Here is a 5,660-nt window from a genome sequence, read left to right as displayed (position 1 = left end):
TAGGCAGGGGGTCCCTGGGGAAAACCGGCTAGCCAATGCACTGAGCTCTGAGCTCAAGTGAGAGACCCTGCCTTAGTAAAACAGAGCCATGAGGATGATACCTGAGGACAACCTCTGGCCTCCTTGCACATATACATGCACACACACACACACACACACACACGCACGCACCCATATGTTTACATACACAAATGCACACCACACAGATATATACATACAAAAACAATAACAAAAAAAAAAAAAAAAAACCAGTGGTGAAGAAGCAAAGCAGTAATACAAGTGAAAGGCAAAACAAACTTTACCCACTTGGCCTTCGACAGCTATAATTATAGTACTCCAAAGGCTGAGGCAGTAAGCTGAGTGCAGACCTGCCCTGAATATGTGGTGAAATCCTATGGACAAAAAAAAAAAAAAAATTATATATATTAGCAGAAAGGCTGGAGAGGCAGTTAAGGCACTTGCCTTCAAAGTTTAAGCACTCAGGTTTGATACCCCAGTTCCCATGTAAGCCAGATGTACAAGGTGGCACATGCATCTGGAGTTTGTTTGTAGCAGCTGGAGACCCTGGTGCACCCATTCTCTCTATCGGCTTCTCTGTCTCTCTTTCTCAAAATAAGTAAATAAATACAAATTTAAAATATTACTAGAAAATTTAAAAAACATGATTATTCTCATTTGTTTTTAAAAACATCTTATTTTAATTTATTTGTTTGAGAGAGAGAGAGAGAATGGGTATACCAGAGTCTCCAGCTGCTGCAAACAAACTCCAGATTGGCTGGGCGTGGTGGCACCGTGTTTAATCCCAATACTCGGGAGGCAGAGGTAAGAGGACCGCCATGAGTTCAAGGCCACCCTGAGACTACATAGTGAATTCCAGGTCAGCCTGGACTAGAGTAAGACCTTACCTTGAAAAAAAAAGAAGAAAAAAGAAAACACTCCAGGTGCATGTGCCACCTTGTACATCTGGTGCATGTGGGTCCTAGGGAATCGAATCTGGGTCCTTATGCTTTGCAGGCAAGTGCCTTAATGGCTAAGCCACCTCTCCAGCCCTCACTCATGTTTTTTGTATATCGTGTGTGTGTGTGTGTGTGTGTGTGTGTGTGTGTGTGTGTGTGTGCAGGCGCACTCTGACCATGACACACATTTGGAGTTTAGAGGAGAGTCTCGGATAGGAGTCCTCTCATTTCATCTCTTGTTCACCCAGCCTGCTAGCCTGTGCGTTTTCCAGTTTCTCCTGTTTCTGCCTCCTTTATGTCTCAGGCCTGCTGAGATTGTGGAGCCCTGCTGGAGCAGCTGGCTTGACATGGGTGCTGGGATTCAAACTCATGTGCTCATGTTTATGTTTATGCCCAGCCTCTCATTTTTTTTTTTAATATTTTTATTAGCCAGGGGTAGTGGCAGCACTTGGGAAGCAGAGGATGGACGGTGGCCATGAGTTCAAGGCCAACTTGAGTCTACATAGCAAATTCCAGGTCAGCCTGGGCTAGAGTGAGACCCTATATTAAGCCCTCCCCCCAAATCTCTCTCTGTATATATATCTGATAGAGAAAAGGACTGGGGGAGAGAGAGATTGAGAAAGTGTGGGCACACCAGGACCTTCTGCCATTGCAAACGAACTCCAGATGCATGCACCACTTTGTGTGTCTGGCTTTATGTGGGTACAGGAAATTGAGCCTAGGCTGTCAAGCTTTACAAACAAGTGCCTTTAACCACTGAGCCAGCCCTGGCTTTTATCCTTTGTTAAAGAAATATGAGGCCTGGATATCCATGACCTCACAGTGCCTGACACTACCTACATAAGATCATCATAAAAGGAGAAAAAGATCATGACATCAAAACAAAAGGGAGACTGATTGAGATGGGGAGGGGATATGATGGAGATTGGAATTTCGAAGGGGAAAGTGGGGGGAGCGGGGGTATTACCAAGGGATATTTTTTATAATCATGGAAGATGTTAATAAAAATTGAGAGAGAAAAAAAGAGAAATATGAGGGTTGGAGAGATGGCTCAGCAGTTAAGGCACTTGCCTATAAAGCCTAACGACCTGTGTTCAATTCCCTAGTACTGATGTAAAGTCAGATAGTGGCACATGCATCTAGAGTTCATTTGTAGTGGCTGGAGGCCCTGGCATGTCCGTTCTCTCTGCTTCCACATAATAAATCTATCTATCTATCTATCTATCTATCTATCTATCTATCTATCTATATATATATATTTAATTTTTTTGTTTATTTTTACTTATTTGAGAGCTACAGAGAGAGAGACAGAAAGAGGCAGATAGAGAGAGAGAGAGAGAATGGGCGCGCCAGGGCCTCCAGCCACTGTGAACGAACTCCAGATGTGTGCGCCCCCTTGTGCATCTGGCTAACGTGGGTCCTGGAGAATCGAGCCTCAAACCGGGGTCCTCAGGCTTCACAGGCAAGCATTTAACCGCTAAGCCATCTCTCCAGCCCTATATATATTTTTTACTTAAAAAGAAATAATGGGGCTAGGTCTGGTGGTGCATGCCTGGATCTTAGGATTCAGGAGGCTGAGGCAAGGAGTTTTGGTAATCTGAGGCCAGCTTTGAGTACTTAAGAAGACCCTGCCTCAAAACACAAAACCAGCCAGGCATGGTGCCACACACCTTTAATCCCAGTACTTGGGATGAAGAGGTAAGAGGATTGCCATGAGTTCAAGGCCACCCTGAGACTACATAGGTCAACCTGGGTTAAAGTGAGCCCCTACCTCAAAAAAAATGAAACAAAAAAGACAAAACAAAAATAATCTAGTCAATGCATTACAAGTGTTAAATAACTCGCCAGAGTTTGGAATTCAAGAAACCAGGCAAAACCTATCCTATAAAAGGAAATGAATGCTAGCCCCGGTGTGAGAAATGTAAGAGAAACAGATAGAGGGAGAAAGGAGGAGACACAAGCTGGCCTGCGTCAGTCCATTCTGCACTGTTCCTTCCTGCAGGTTCTTGGTGTGGGAAGTCACAGCCCAGCGCATGCAGGCTGCAACCCCACGGAGGAAAGTTCTGAGAATGAGTCATGACTGAAACAACAATCATTTAATTAATGTGAGGTCCTCAGGGCAGAATGTCTCAGTGGGACCGGCTGAGATTGAGAGACACATGACAGTAATGAAAGCTGACGGCATGCAACAGGCTTTGCCACGGGGTAGAGCAAATCCCCATTTGACTGGCTGCCAGTCAGTCAAAGGCCCTCAAGTGCGCCCTTTGAAACGGAGGCTGGAGCCCCAGCTGCCGCTGCCCGGCAGTGCAAGGGTGTCTCCGCGAAGCGAGTCTCTGCTACTTTCTTACTCCAGAATATGTCAGAAAAATGTTTTCCTGAGGGGAAAATGGGTTAATTCTGTCCTGTAGAAGGGTTTTCTGCCCATGGATTCTCCCATTGCTTTTATTTATTTGGTATTTTATTTTTATTTATTTGAAACAGAGAAAGAGGGAGAGAAAGAGAGAGGGCACGACAGGGCCACCAGCCACTGCAAACGAACTCCAGACACAGGTATCACTTTGTTCATCTGATATTTTTTGTTTTTGTTTTTGTTTTTCGAGGTAGGGTCTCACTCTAGCCCAGGCTGACCTGACCGAGAATTCACTAAGGAGTCTCAGGCTGGCCTCGAACTCATGGTGATCCTCCTACTTCTGCCTCCCGAGTGCTGGAATTAAAGGCGTGTGCCACCACGCCCTGCTTTGTTCATCTGAGGTCCTTTGGCTTTGCAGGCAAATGCCTTAACCATTGAGCCATCTCTCCTGTTCTCTTTTCTTTTTCTTTCTTTTTTTTTTTTTAAGTATTTTATTTATTTGAGAGAGAGAAGCAGAGAGAAAGAGAGAATAGGCACATCAGGGCTTCTAGCTACTGCAAACAAACTCCAGACGCATGTGCCACTTTGTGCATCTGGCTTTTGTGGGTCCTGGAGAATCAATATAAAAGAGACAGACAGCTGGGCGTAGTGGCGCATGCCTTTACTCTCAGCACTTGGGAGGCAGAGGTAGGAGGATCACCATGAGTTCGAGGCCAGCCTGAGACTACAGAGTGAATTCCAGGTCAGCCTGGACTAGAGTGAGACCCTACCTCAAAAAAAAAAAAAAAAAAAAAAATAGAGAGATAAGAGAATGGATGCACCAGGACCTCCAGCAGCTGCAAATGAACTCCAGATGCATGCATCACTTTGTGCATCTGGCTTTCCATGGGTACCCAGGTCATTAGGGTTTGCAAGCAAGTGCCTTATATGCTGAGCCATCTCTCCAGCCCTTCTTTCTTTCTTTTTCAATGTTTTATTTATTTGACTGAGAGGGAGAGAGAGAGAGACAGAGGGAGGAGGGGGCAAGAAGCAGATAGAGAGAGAAAGAATGGGCATGCTAGAGCCTCTAGCCACTACACACAAATTCCTTGTGCATCTGTCTTATGTGGGTACTGGGGAATCAAACCTGGGTCCTTAGGCTTTGCTGATAAGCACCTTAACCTCTAAGCCATCTCTTCAGCTTCCTATAGCTGCTATTCTTTTATTGAATTACCTGGTATCTATACATGAGTAAATTAGTCACTATTTCTTTTTATTTTATGAATTTCAGTGTTCATGAATGATAAAAATGAGCAGAAAAATTCATTCTGTGAAAATACCCCTTTCTTCTAGGAGTAGTGAGTTTATTAAAAACTTTCACCTCTATGATTTCATTAAGGTTAATAACAAAATTTATATGACTTTTGGTTCAGTTACCTTCTTGTTGCTAGGACAAAACACCTGACAAAAAGCAGACCATGGTAGTGAGATGGCTTTGTGGCTAAGGTGTTTGCCTACAAAGCCAAAGGCTCTAGTTCAATTTCTCAGGATCCAGGTAAGCCAGATGCACAAAGTGGCACATGCATCTGGAGTTCATTTGCAGTGGCTGGAGGCCCTGGCATGACCATTCTCTGCCTGTCTGTCTCACTCCCTCTTTTTCTCTCTCCCAAATATATACATTTTAAGACAGCCCATGGAAGGAAAGGGTCTACTTCAGCTTACAGTCCCATGGGGAAGCCTTATCATGGCATGGCAGAGCAGAGGCTGGGCACCACATCTTTCCACAGCAGCTGAGAAATAGCAGCAAGAGTGAGCTGGGCTCTGGCAAGGGGCCCCAAGACCCACTCGGACTGACTCACCTCTTTCAGCAAGGCTCTGCCTCTAAACTGCCACCAGGTGAGGCTGGAGTATACCACGCTTCCTCACAAACGCATAAGACTATGGGGGGCATTTCACATTCAAGCGAGCACAACCTATGTTATAAAATTCAATGTGCAATTTTTGCATGTGAATATAGGGCTGTGTCTGAGAAAAAGTTTCAAGAACTTGATGCTAGTATCTGAATGGGTTTTCCTATATGTAATACACCTTGTTTGTTCAGTTTTTGTTTTTCAAGGCAGGGTCTCACTCTAGCCCAGGCTGACCTGGAATTCACTATGTAGTCTCAGGGTGGCCTCGAACTCATGGCAATCCTCCTACCTCTGCCTCCCGAGTGCTGGGATTAAAGGCATGTGCCACCACGCTGGGCCATGTAATACATCTTTTTTAGAATTGTTTCTATTTATTTGCATGTGTGTGTGTGTGTGTGTGTGTGTGTGTGTGTACACATGCCTTGCACACACATGCAAAGGGCCATGGAAGACTTGTCTCCTCTT

This window comes from Jaculus jaculus, chromosome 2, assembly GCF_020740685.1.
Source record: "Jaculus jaculus isolate mJacJac1 chromosome 2, mJacJac1.mat.Y.cur, whole genome shotgun sequence".
Classification (NCBI taxonomy): domain Eukaryota; kingdom Metazoa; phylum Chordata; class Mammalia; order Rodentia; family Dipodidae; genus Jaculus; species Jaculus jaculus.
Note: the sequence above shows the minus strand (reverse complement) of the source record.